We start from the raw sequence: 10953 nt of genomic DNA on the forward strand, positions 1-10953 counted from the left end.
AGTGCCCCCCCCCCAAACCACAAAATATGCACCAAGTCTGGGTCATATAGCTTCCTTTCCCAGTGACCATCTTGAAGTGCTTGGGGCATGCTTTTAAAGGCAGAAATTCCACCTGGGTCCCTCTGTGGTAGCTGACATTGCTCTGGTCTTCTGGAGACTGGTTCCCATTGGGGAATAGCCCAGGGGCCCATCTGCCTCTCTCTCTCTCCACAGGCTGGCTGGTGGGGGGTGCTGCCTGTGAGTTCTGCTCTGCTTGCAGGATGGGCCCCAGTCAGTCCCCTCAGTGGGCTGCTTTCTCTGAAGCCCTGGGTCCCTATGGCTTCCCTTCCACTCAAAGAGACTTCAACAAAGAAGAACTCTCCCATGGCAATAGGAATCTTGCTGGGAGCCTCCTCCCTTCATTCTTTTTTCAATTGAGATTTAATTCACATACCACAAAATCCCCCTTTTCAAGTGTACTATTTAGTGGTTTTTAGTATATTCACAAGATTGTGTAATCATCACTATCTAATGCCAGACATTTTTATCACCTCAAAAAGAAACCCCATACCCATGAGCAACCACTCCTTATTTGCCCCTCCCCTCCCCACCCCCCCCCCCCCCCCCCACCCCACAACTGCTAATCTGTTTTCTGTCTCTGTGGATTTGCCTATTCTGGACATTTTATGTATATGGAATCTTACAATATGTGGCTGTTCGTGTCTGGCTTCTCTTCCCTTTTATCTTGCCACAAGCAGACTTGTCTCAATAATTTCCTATGAAGGTCTAGAAGTTGCTAGTCTGAGAAAGATGGTAATGTTCCTGGAGCAAATTCTGCTGAGAAAAGCCATTGGCCGTTCTTTTCTGGCGTGTTCCTCAGAGCAGCTCCTCCACGCCCCACATCCTTGCTGGGACTCAGCTTTACTGAAGGGACAGCTCAGTGCACATGAACACGCTTTGGTTGAGGGCCAGAACAAGGGCCGACCACTACCATGAAAATTAGCTTTGCTCAAATGATGTCCCTCCTGGCCATGGTTATTTCATATCAAATATTTGAATGGCCCTTCACAATATAAAAAAATTCCTCCTCGGTTGATCAAAACTACAGAAAGAAAGGGTAAAAGACTTGCCCAAGGTGACACAAGTAGGAAGTGGTAAAGGTAGAGTTGAAATTCAGGACCTCCATCCCAGTGCTTTCCCCAATGACTGCCTCCACATTAATGAGTCAGGCTGCGTTTGTGGGAGACTACCCCACCATCCTTCTCTTCCTCAAACATCCCCCCCATCCTGGGGGAAAGGGAGTCGCCTGCAAGCTGACAAGCAGACTCTTCCTTTTCTTTCTTGCCCCCCCACCCTCGCTCACTGAGTTTCTCTCTTGCCACATCCTGAGATTGTCCAGGTGATCCACTAACATTGCCAGTCATCTTCTAGCAACGAGGCCAAATGTCTTGTTTTCCAACCTTCTGTGATCTCTGGAAGGCTACTGGACCACTTGTGCCTTAGTTTCTGCATTTTACAAGTGAGGATAATATTAGTACCTACCTTTTAAGGCTACTGAGAGGATTAATTGATAAAGTGCAGAGAACAGTACCTGACACACAGTAAGAATTCCATACATGACAGACATTATTTGTATTATATTTTGTATTTCTCATGCTGTTGAGGAAAAAAACAACAACTCTATTTGGGCATACCATGTTTTGTATAAAAGAGATGTGCATAAATATTGGAGGAAAAAAGGAAAGAAGGAATGAAGGAAAAGAAAAAAGGTATAAAAAAGAATTTATAGTAGCATCTAAATATAGAAGAAAGGTTGATCCGTAGCTAAGTTTTCTTTTTTCTTATAAAACATCTTCATATACACAGCAAGAGAAAAATTCCTGCAGTGCAGAAAAGACAAATCCATTGAGAATTTATGAAATTCACTTCAAGTTGCAAACAGAATGGCTAGGATGTGTCCTCTTTGTTGGTCAACTCTATACTAGTGTTGGAGAATCAATACTCAATCCTTTTAAATTCATTCTCACATCTAAACCTGCGGTTACTCTTGATTACATCAATTGCCATTTTATTAGATTCTCATTTCAGCATCCTGAGGGCCTGGCTTATTGCATCCTCTGAATTGGCTAGGTATCAAGTTCTCTGTTGGGTTTATCTTCTTTTTCTCTCCTTGTGATCTTCCTAGCGAAGATTGATGTTCTCACTTGTAATTCACAGCATTTCCTCACATCAGTGTGAGGACAGCTTTGTCTGCTGGTTTCCTTCTAGCTTGTGCACCCTCATGCATCTCAGGTCAGGAAACGCTCTCTGTGTCTGGTGAGGGAGTGTGTTGGGAGAAGGTGATGTGATAGGGCTCAGGTTCCAGACAACTAGGATGCTCTTCTTTCTGACCCTTCCTACATTTACATGGGTTCCTCATTCCCAATGCAGCAGCTGGAGATGATGCTGGGTGAAATCCCTAAACTGGGCAGACCCAGCCTCAGAAGCCTGCCACACCCTCAGTGCTATCCTGGGAGAAGATATCTGTGTTATGGGTAGTCTTTAAGCAGTCCTATTTGGACCTTAATGACCCACCTTTCTCACTTTTCTAGCACTGGAAGAGCTGATTGGAATCAAGGGGCTGGGCATCTGGATCAAGGACAGCCAATCCAAAAGATGAGCCATCCCCATCAAACTCTCTAAGGCATTCGAACCAAGAAATGCCAAGTGAAGGGTGTAATTAGCAATAAAGCTAAAACAGAAGGTTTATGAGGTAAGGAGAAACTGGAGAAGCCATGATAATCTAGTATGAGCCAAAGTTACATGGGAACAAAAATTATAAGTAGCCAGACTCAAAGAGTTATCAGGAGGAGAATGGAAAAGACACACCCAAAGACGCAGAAACATGGTAAGACAGAGCAACTAGGCCGCTCATGGGAAAGAACCCTCTGCCAGCCCCCTCCGTTCTAGACCACATTCTGGTCCAGGCTACGAGTATCCTTAAGATAAATCTTCCCTTCTCTTGAGGTGACTTGAGTAAGTCTCTGTTTCTTACAACCACCAGAATCTAAGTAGCACCTTCCTGCTCCTCAGGCCTCTCCTAAGATTGGGAGTCAAGACTAGTGGGGTGCTCCAGACCACGGGCAATAGCAGCGACCATTTTAACTCAAAGTCAACGCCCTACGCTTGGAGTCTGGGATCCAAGTTAATCCACCAAGTGTATAAATTGAGCACCTACCCCTGAGAGGCCCTGTGCAAGATTGGCAAAGGTAAAAGTGAGTAAGAAAGCCCTTTCCTGGAAGGAGTTTGTGATCTACATAGGGTGGGAGGGTATGAGAAACACACAGAACTAAATCAATACAAAACACAACAGAGCTGTGTATCAGAGAAGGAAAACAATGCATTGGAGTTTGGGGGAAGTTGTGGTCATGTTAAGATGTGGGGTTCAGGAAAAGCTGTTCTACTTTGCTGGGGATGCAAAGGAGGAATGTAAGAAATATGCAAGTTACTCTTGCAGAACTTGGCAACTGAAGAGATATGAGGGGTAAGGAAGGCAGTGGATGACACTGGGATTCCAGGTGACACTGTCAACATAAGAAGGAAGATGTCGGTGATGGGTTCAGGACACCCTACCCCAAAACATGGCACCTTGGCATATTGAATATCTTAAGCTGAAAGAGTTTGAAAAAAAAAATGGTGGAAGTGGGAAGGTCACTCTGACCTCTCTCCTCATCCTTCTTCCCTGAAACAGATCACAAAACTCCCCTGTTTAAGGTCCCCTCCCTGCACCAGGAGGAAGGAAGACATTCTTACCACCAGAGACAGGGAATTTGAGGCCAAAAAATTTGTTCAAACAAATCTTGTTAAACCAACCCTTATCTTCCTGGTTACTTCACCACCCCAGCAAACCCCTCTGTCTGGTGGATTCTTCACAAATGCATTGTTTCCTTGCCTAAAAGGTATACAAGCTTCCTGCTCTGGCCACTTCTTCATTCTCCTCTAAAGGCTCCCAAGGACACGTTAAAATTTACGAAAATTTGTGTGCTTGTCCCCTGTTAACTGTTTTCTGTCTGTTTAATTTTCAGACCCAGCAGGGACCCTAGGAGGGTCGAGGAAAGCCTGCATTGGGAAGTGGGAAGAAGCTGATGAGCTCCATATTTGGTGTGCGGAACATGGGATGCTGGCCGGCAGAGGACATCACAGAGGGGAGATCCAGCAGGCAACAAGAAATGGGGGTCTGGGATTTAGGAGAGAGAGTAGATTTAGGAATCTGGAGGAGGGAGTCTTCTACAGGGAAGCGGAACTGAGGAAGACAATAGGAATGCTCTGTGGCTGAAGAGAACGGATGGGAGGAAGAGAAATAAAAGAAGGGGAGCCATGGGGCTGTAGGAAGGGGGAGAGTGTGGGAGTGAGGTGAGCATGTGGAATGAGTAACCTCAGGGAGGGGACAGCCTCTCAGTGAGAAGGGGCGGACAGAATGCCAGGGGCTGCCCATTGGAGTGATAGGGAGGGAAGGCAGGGGAAGAGCTTTTGAGGAAGACAGGAGCAGACGAGTGGGAAGGAGCCGGGACAGAGGAAGGAGGGCACACACAGGGAGGCTCATATGTAGTGGAGCTCAAGCAACTGAACCCGGGGGGCAAGAAGGACATACCAACTAACCTCAGCCTGCACCATGAGTTTGGAGCGGGGTGTGGAGCCACAGGGTGATGGGGAAGAGAGGATGAGACCCAGAAACAGCTCCTGGGCAGTGAGAGCGGCTGGGAGCCTGTTTCCCACCAAGATGTAACATTCTCTAAACTCATCTCCTTGCAGCCCCCTTAGGCTTTCATGTAAAAATCATTATTTGTGGATTTTCTAATGTTACAAATTAAACACATTCCTTGCTTTAAATAAAAAAGGATTGAAAAGAGGATTCAAATAAGGCAAAAAATCTATATAGCAAAAAGTAAAAGTGTGCCGTAAAGCCTCCCTCCTGAAAGATAAACACTACCTATTTTTTCCAGAATAGTCTATGCACACAAAAACACCTCTCTTTCTCTCTCTCTCTCAAGAGAAAAAAAGATCATAGTATATATACATACTGATGGGCAACTTGTCTTTTTCAATTGAGCGTATTGTGGAGCTGTTCCCAGATGGGTACATACAGAATCATTTCATCTTTTCACACAGCGATCCATTGTGAGGGTTACCAGATTAGTGTAGTTTATTTAACTAATCCCCTATTGATGGACAGTTAGGGGGTTTCCAAATTTATGCTACTATAAATAATGTAATGAATATATCTATTGCTTCTACCGTTGTGTGAGTATTTCCATAGGGTAAACTCCTATCTGTGGAATTTCTGGTTGAAAGGGTATGGACATTCTCATTTTTATAGGTAATGCCAGATTGCCCTCCCAAAATGTTGTGTCAGTTTACTCTTCTGTCCCCAGCATGCACGTTTCTGTTGTCCCCATACCCTTGCCAAACGGGGTAGTAGCGGTCTCTGTCATCTTTCTTACTCTGTTAGGAAATTGTAAAAACTGCCATTGTTTTGGGGCGCCTGGGTGGCCCAGTCATTAAGCATCTGCCTTCAGCTTAGGGTCCTGGGATCGAGCCCCTCATAGGTCTCCTTGCTCCGCGGGAAGCCTGCTTGTCCCTCTCCCACTCCCCCTGCTTGTGTTCCCTCTCTCGCTGTGTCTCTCTCCGTCAAATAAATAAATAAAATCTTAAAAAAAAAAAAAAAAAACTGCCATTGTTTTAATTTGTCATATTTATAATTGGAGAGACTGAACATCTTTTCATTAGACTTGAACATTTGTAGTTTACCTTCTATTCTGTGACTTTCTGTAAATATTCTTTTCCTGTTTTTCTAATGAATTGATGGATTTTTCCCCTACTCATAAGAAGACAACATATTATTTTTATTTTCTTAAAGATTTATTTATTTATTTGAGACAGAGCATGTGCGCCTGCGGGCAGGGAGAGGGGCAGAGGAAGGAGAGAGAATCTCAAGCAGACTGGGCTGAGTGCGGAGCCCTACTCAGGGCTCAATCCCAGGACCCTGAGATTATGACCTGTGCCAAAACCAAGAGTCGTACTCTTAGCACACTGAGTCACCCAAGCACCCCAAGAAGACAATATTTTAAAAGAGGTACCCAGAGATCTGTGCTAGGAAACATTTCTAAACTGTTTTGTGTATCCAGAAAGCCATACCACCTTCAACAGTGAGTGCTTCATGAATACTTATGGGGGCAAGGTAGACAGCTCATGCAATAGAAACACAGTTAATATTGTCTAAAAGACTGAACTTGAACATTAGGGATATCAGTGACATGAAAGTTTTGCAATAACCTATTGCCTTGCATAGCAGTTCAACATGGACATCAGCCTGTGACACGGAAGTAGATTGGAGGATGACACAAAACCAGGAAGAATGTTGCCTGGACACCCCCTCCTTGAGAGTTATTCCCAGCTTGGAGGAGGTAGTATTAACCATCAGAGTCTGGCTGCTACAGTGCATGATGTGTTTGGGTTAGCAGTTTAATAAACTGGGTATTAGTTTATTCCATTGTGTGAGTTTGGATCGTCTCAATCCTTTGTTGTCCGTATAAAGTCCCAAGTATCCCATTCATGTCTTATTAAGGGCTGATACCTGAACAAGGGCAAAAATGCATGTGTGATTTAGGAGGCAGGGGTGAGGCAGGAATGGCAATGACCAACAGTTGTTGTCACCATGTTGATGCCCAGGGTAGACCTAAAAGATTCCCACTTGGTTCCAGAGCAGTGCCTCCTCCCATGTGAGTGCACCACCCTTTACACAAATGAGAAGAGGGGTCATCTTCTGACCCCTATGGTGCCCTGGACCACACACTCAATAAACATTTGTTAGTTAAATTGAAATCTTCATGGGACGAGTACCCCGAGGAATCAAGAAGGCATAAAAGTTTAAAACTACACTTAACCCTTGAATTGCTAAAGCCAAGCGCAGACAGGTTCATTATTTTGTTCTTGGGCATCATTTCTCCCCAGGGGACAGTTTTATCCTTCTACCATTTTGTTTAAGATTTTATTTATTTATTTGAGAGAAGGAAAGAGAAAGTGAGAGCGGGCATGAGCGGGGCTGAGGGGGGGCAGAGGGAGAAGCAGACTCCCCAGTGAGCAGGGAGCCCGACATGGGGCTCAATCCCAGGATGATAAGAACATGACCCAAGCCAAAGGCAGACACTCAGACACTCACTCAGACACTCACTCAGACCCAGGCGCCCCTCTTCTATCAATTTTCAATTGCTTCCTCACCCAATGCACGATTCCTTCTCTCCCTTTTAGAATTGTAGGAGACCAAAGAAAGGCACTCCCTCCTGCTGCTCAGTGTTGCTATCACTGACCCGTCCGTCCTGAAACGCTAGCTGTTGTGGGGTGCTCTCTGGCAACTGAGCCATCCACCAGCCCTGCCTCGCTGGTTCTGCTGTTTTCCCCAATGCAAATGACCGAAAACATGCCTTTCCCAATGAGGAAAATATGTAAGATTCGGTTCCCAAGTTATGTTTCATGTTTACAACGGTCTTCTCATCATCGTTAGTTGGATTAAATTTAGTGATTACAAAGATTTTTGTTTTTATCAATAATACCCTTGATCTTGAAAAACAAGAGCAATTTAAACAGACCCAGATGCTCTAAACTCCACCACATGTTTGTTGTATTTTTTTTAATCTCATTGTATTTGAGGCTGTTGTTTAAATCAATTAAATATGAATGTTACTCCTATAACCACGTTTCCCTGGCTTCTCACACTAAACCTTTCCTGTTTCTAGTTATCCAGTTGCAGAACCTTCGAAGAAAACCATTTCATGTTAATTAGTCTGTCGTCCCTCACACTCTTGTGAACAGGTATATCTTCCTGCCAGAGCCCACGTGGGAGCGGAGAGGCCACCCAGCGGGGGGGGGGGGGGACCTACCCTGGCCCTGCAAAGTCATTGAATTTTAAGTCACTGCTCTGTTTATCCCCTTTCAGCAAACATTTTTTCCCCTTTAAAATGGATCATTTAGTTTCATTATCACTACGATTATCAACAACTCTTTCTGTCAATGTAACTCAACCAAGACTTATTGAGTGTCCACTGAATTTCTGTAAACATTCCCTCCATCTGTAAATCAAAGCAACTCCAGTGACTTTGGCCATGCGACAGTGAGTTCTGGGGTGGGGTGGAGAGAGCCGGGGAAGGAAGAAGGCATGGAACAATAAGGCAGCGGGCTGTGTGTATAAAGAGAGGGTGGCTTGGCATCAGGCAACGTGAATTGCATCCTGATGGCAGCATCAGTCAGTGACCCTGGGCATATCATTTGCCCTCGTTTGAATTTTAGTTTTCTCACCTGTGAAAAAAGCATGTACCTAAGCACCTTTGCAAGACAACGCTCCTCCAGACACGTTGATGGGTAAAAGTTAGTGTAGATGCTCCTGCAACCGTGGACCAACGCAGGGCCAGAGCTGCTTCCTCTTTGTGCAAGGTGGGACCTTCTCTGAGGGGCTGAGGATCTTCCTGGGTACATCAGGTCTTGCTGATAAAGGGAGACCTCAGGAGTTCTGGCCAGAACCAGGGGGAGCTAAAACATACAGGAGGGCCCTTCTGGGTGGGAATGCGGATCTGGTGCTAAAGAAAGCCAGCAAGGGGCCTGCAGAGGTGTCTTGACCCTTGGGATGAGGATAAAGGAATAAATATCTCCTTGGGATCCTCCAGGGAATGACACAGGGCTGAAGGTCCCTGTCCTCCTGAAGCCAGCCAGGTTTCTTTTATTTTCTGGCTGTATTTCCCTTTTGTCCTCCCTGAAGGTTTACAGAATCCTTTTGAGAAATTCCAGCAGTCACCGCTGAGCTGAGGGCAGTTAAGGGAAAGGGTTTGTGCTCCATTGGACTCAGGCATTCAAAGAACAGCCCCTCTCCTGGGGCCAACAAGGCAGGAACTGTGGTGATCAGGGTGGGAGAGCTGAGGGATGACTCAGGCTGACGGACCAGGGCCTCCTGCTCCCATCTTTTCCTCCCACCTCAAGAGGTGAATCTATCTGGAGTTTTATTTTATTACACCCTCTTTCTGAGTCTTGCTTCCCAGATACCCCAGTCCCTGACACCCAAGTCAGCTAACAACCCCAGCTTCACGCTAAGCTGGGGTCCAACACCCTGAACTATTTCCCGCTGTGGTGAAGGGTTGCCTGGAGCCATCAGCACTCTCTCCCAGGCCATGGGACGACCCACCACACATACTGGCTGGCTAACGTAAGGCTGCAGCCTGTGCCCTGGAAACACCCGTCTCTGGCTTGTAGGCTCAAAGGTTGACCGAATCATCTCTCAGGCTTGGCTCCAGTCAACATGGCGAACCAGCCCTGGTCACTCCCCTTTGTGATGTAAAGAGCTGGATAAACGAACATCAAGGCTGGGACCCTGTTCCAGAAATTAATTTGCTGCCAGGGGTCAAGTGCCTTCCATTGGATGTCAAAAGGCCACTTAAGGATGAAAGACCTCAATGTGAGACAGGAATCCATCAAAATCCTAGAGGAGAACATAGGCAGTAACCTCTTTGACATTGGCCACAGCAACTTCTTTCAAGATACATCTCCAAAAGGTAGTGAAACAAAAGCAAAAATGAGCTTTTGGGACTTCACCAAGATAAAAAGCTTCTGCACAGCAAAGGAAACAGTCAACAAAACAAAGAGGCAACCCACAGAATGGGAGAAGATACTTGCAAATGACACTACAGACAAAGCACTGATTTCCAAGATCTATAAAGAACTTCCCAAACTCAACACCCAAAAAACAAATAATCAAGTCAAAAAATGGGCAGAAGACATGAACAGACACTTCTCTGAAGAAGACATACAAATGGCTAATAGACACATGAAAAAATGTTCATCATCATTAGCCATCAGGGAAATCCAAATCAAAACCACATTGAGATACCACCTTACACCAGTTAGAATGGCAAAAATTGACAGGGCAAGAAACAACAAATGTTGGAGAGGTTGTGGAGAAAGGGGAATCCTCTTACACTGTTGGTGGGAATGCAAGTTGGCACAGCCACTTTGGAAAACAGTGTGGAGGTGCCTCAAAAAATTAAATATAGAGCTACCCTATAACCCAGCAATTGCACTACTGGGTATTTACCCCAAAGACACAGATGTAGTGAAAAGAAGAGCCATATGCACCCCAATGTTCCTAGCAGCAATGTCCGCAATAGCCAAACTGTGGAAAGAGCCGAGATGCCCTTTCAGATGAATGGATAAAGAAGATGTGGTCCATATATACAATGGAATATTACTCAGGCATCAGAAAGGATGAATACCCAACTTTTACATCAACATGGATGGGACTGGAGGAGGTTATGCTCGGTGAAATAAGTCAAGCAGAGAAACTCAATTATCATATGGTTTCACTTATTTGTGGAACATAAGGAATAGCATGGAGGACATTAGGAGAAGGAAGGGAAAAATGAAGGGGGCGAAATCGGAGGGGGAGATGAACCATGAGAGACTATGGACTCTGAGAAACAACCTGAGGGTTTTAGAGGGGAGGGGGGTGGGGGGGATGTGTTAGCCCAGTGATGGGTGTTAAGGAGGGCACGTACTACATGGGGCACTGGGTGTTATACGAAAGCAATGAATCGTGGATCACCACATCAAAAACTAATGATGTATTGTATGGTGACTAACATAACATAATAAAATAAAATTTAAAAAAAAATGAGATGAACCTAAAAAAAAAAAAAAAAGGCCACTTAAAGATCAGTCTAACCCCCTTTGTCATCTGTGTTTTTGTTCCATGTGCTACACCGAGCATGGTAGATGGGAGCTCCTAGTTCCAGGCAGCCTGCTTCCAACTCTTTAAGCTCAAACTATAATAATAACAGTAGCTAACAGGTTTTGTTTTTCTCCAGAACAGAATGTATGCCATACATAGACCATCTCCTAAAATCCTCATAAAAAACCTAAGCATTTGGTCTTATTGGTGTCATTTTGATAAGGAAA

Source organism: Mirounga leonina, unplaced genomic scaffold, assembly GCF_011800145.1.
Source record: "Mirounga leonina isolate KUSES-001 unplaced genomic scaffold, KU_Mleo_1.0 Mir_125, whole genome shotgun sequence".
In the NCBI taxonomy this organism is placed as follows: Eukaryota; Metazoa; Chordata; class Mammalia; order Carnivora; family Phocidae; genus Mirounga; species Mirounga leonina.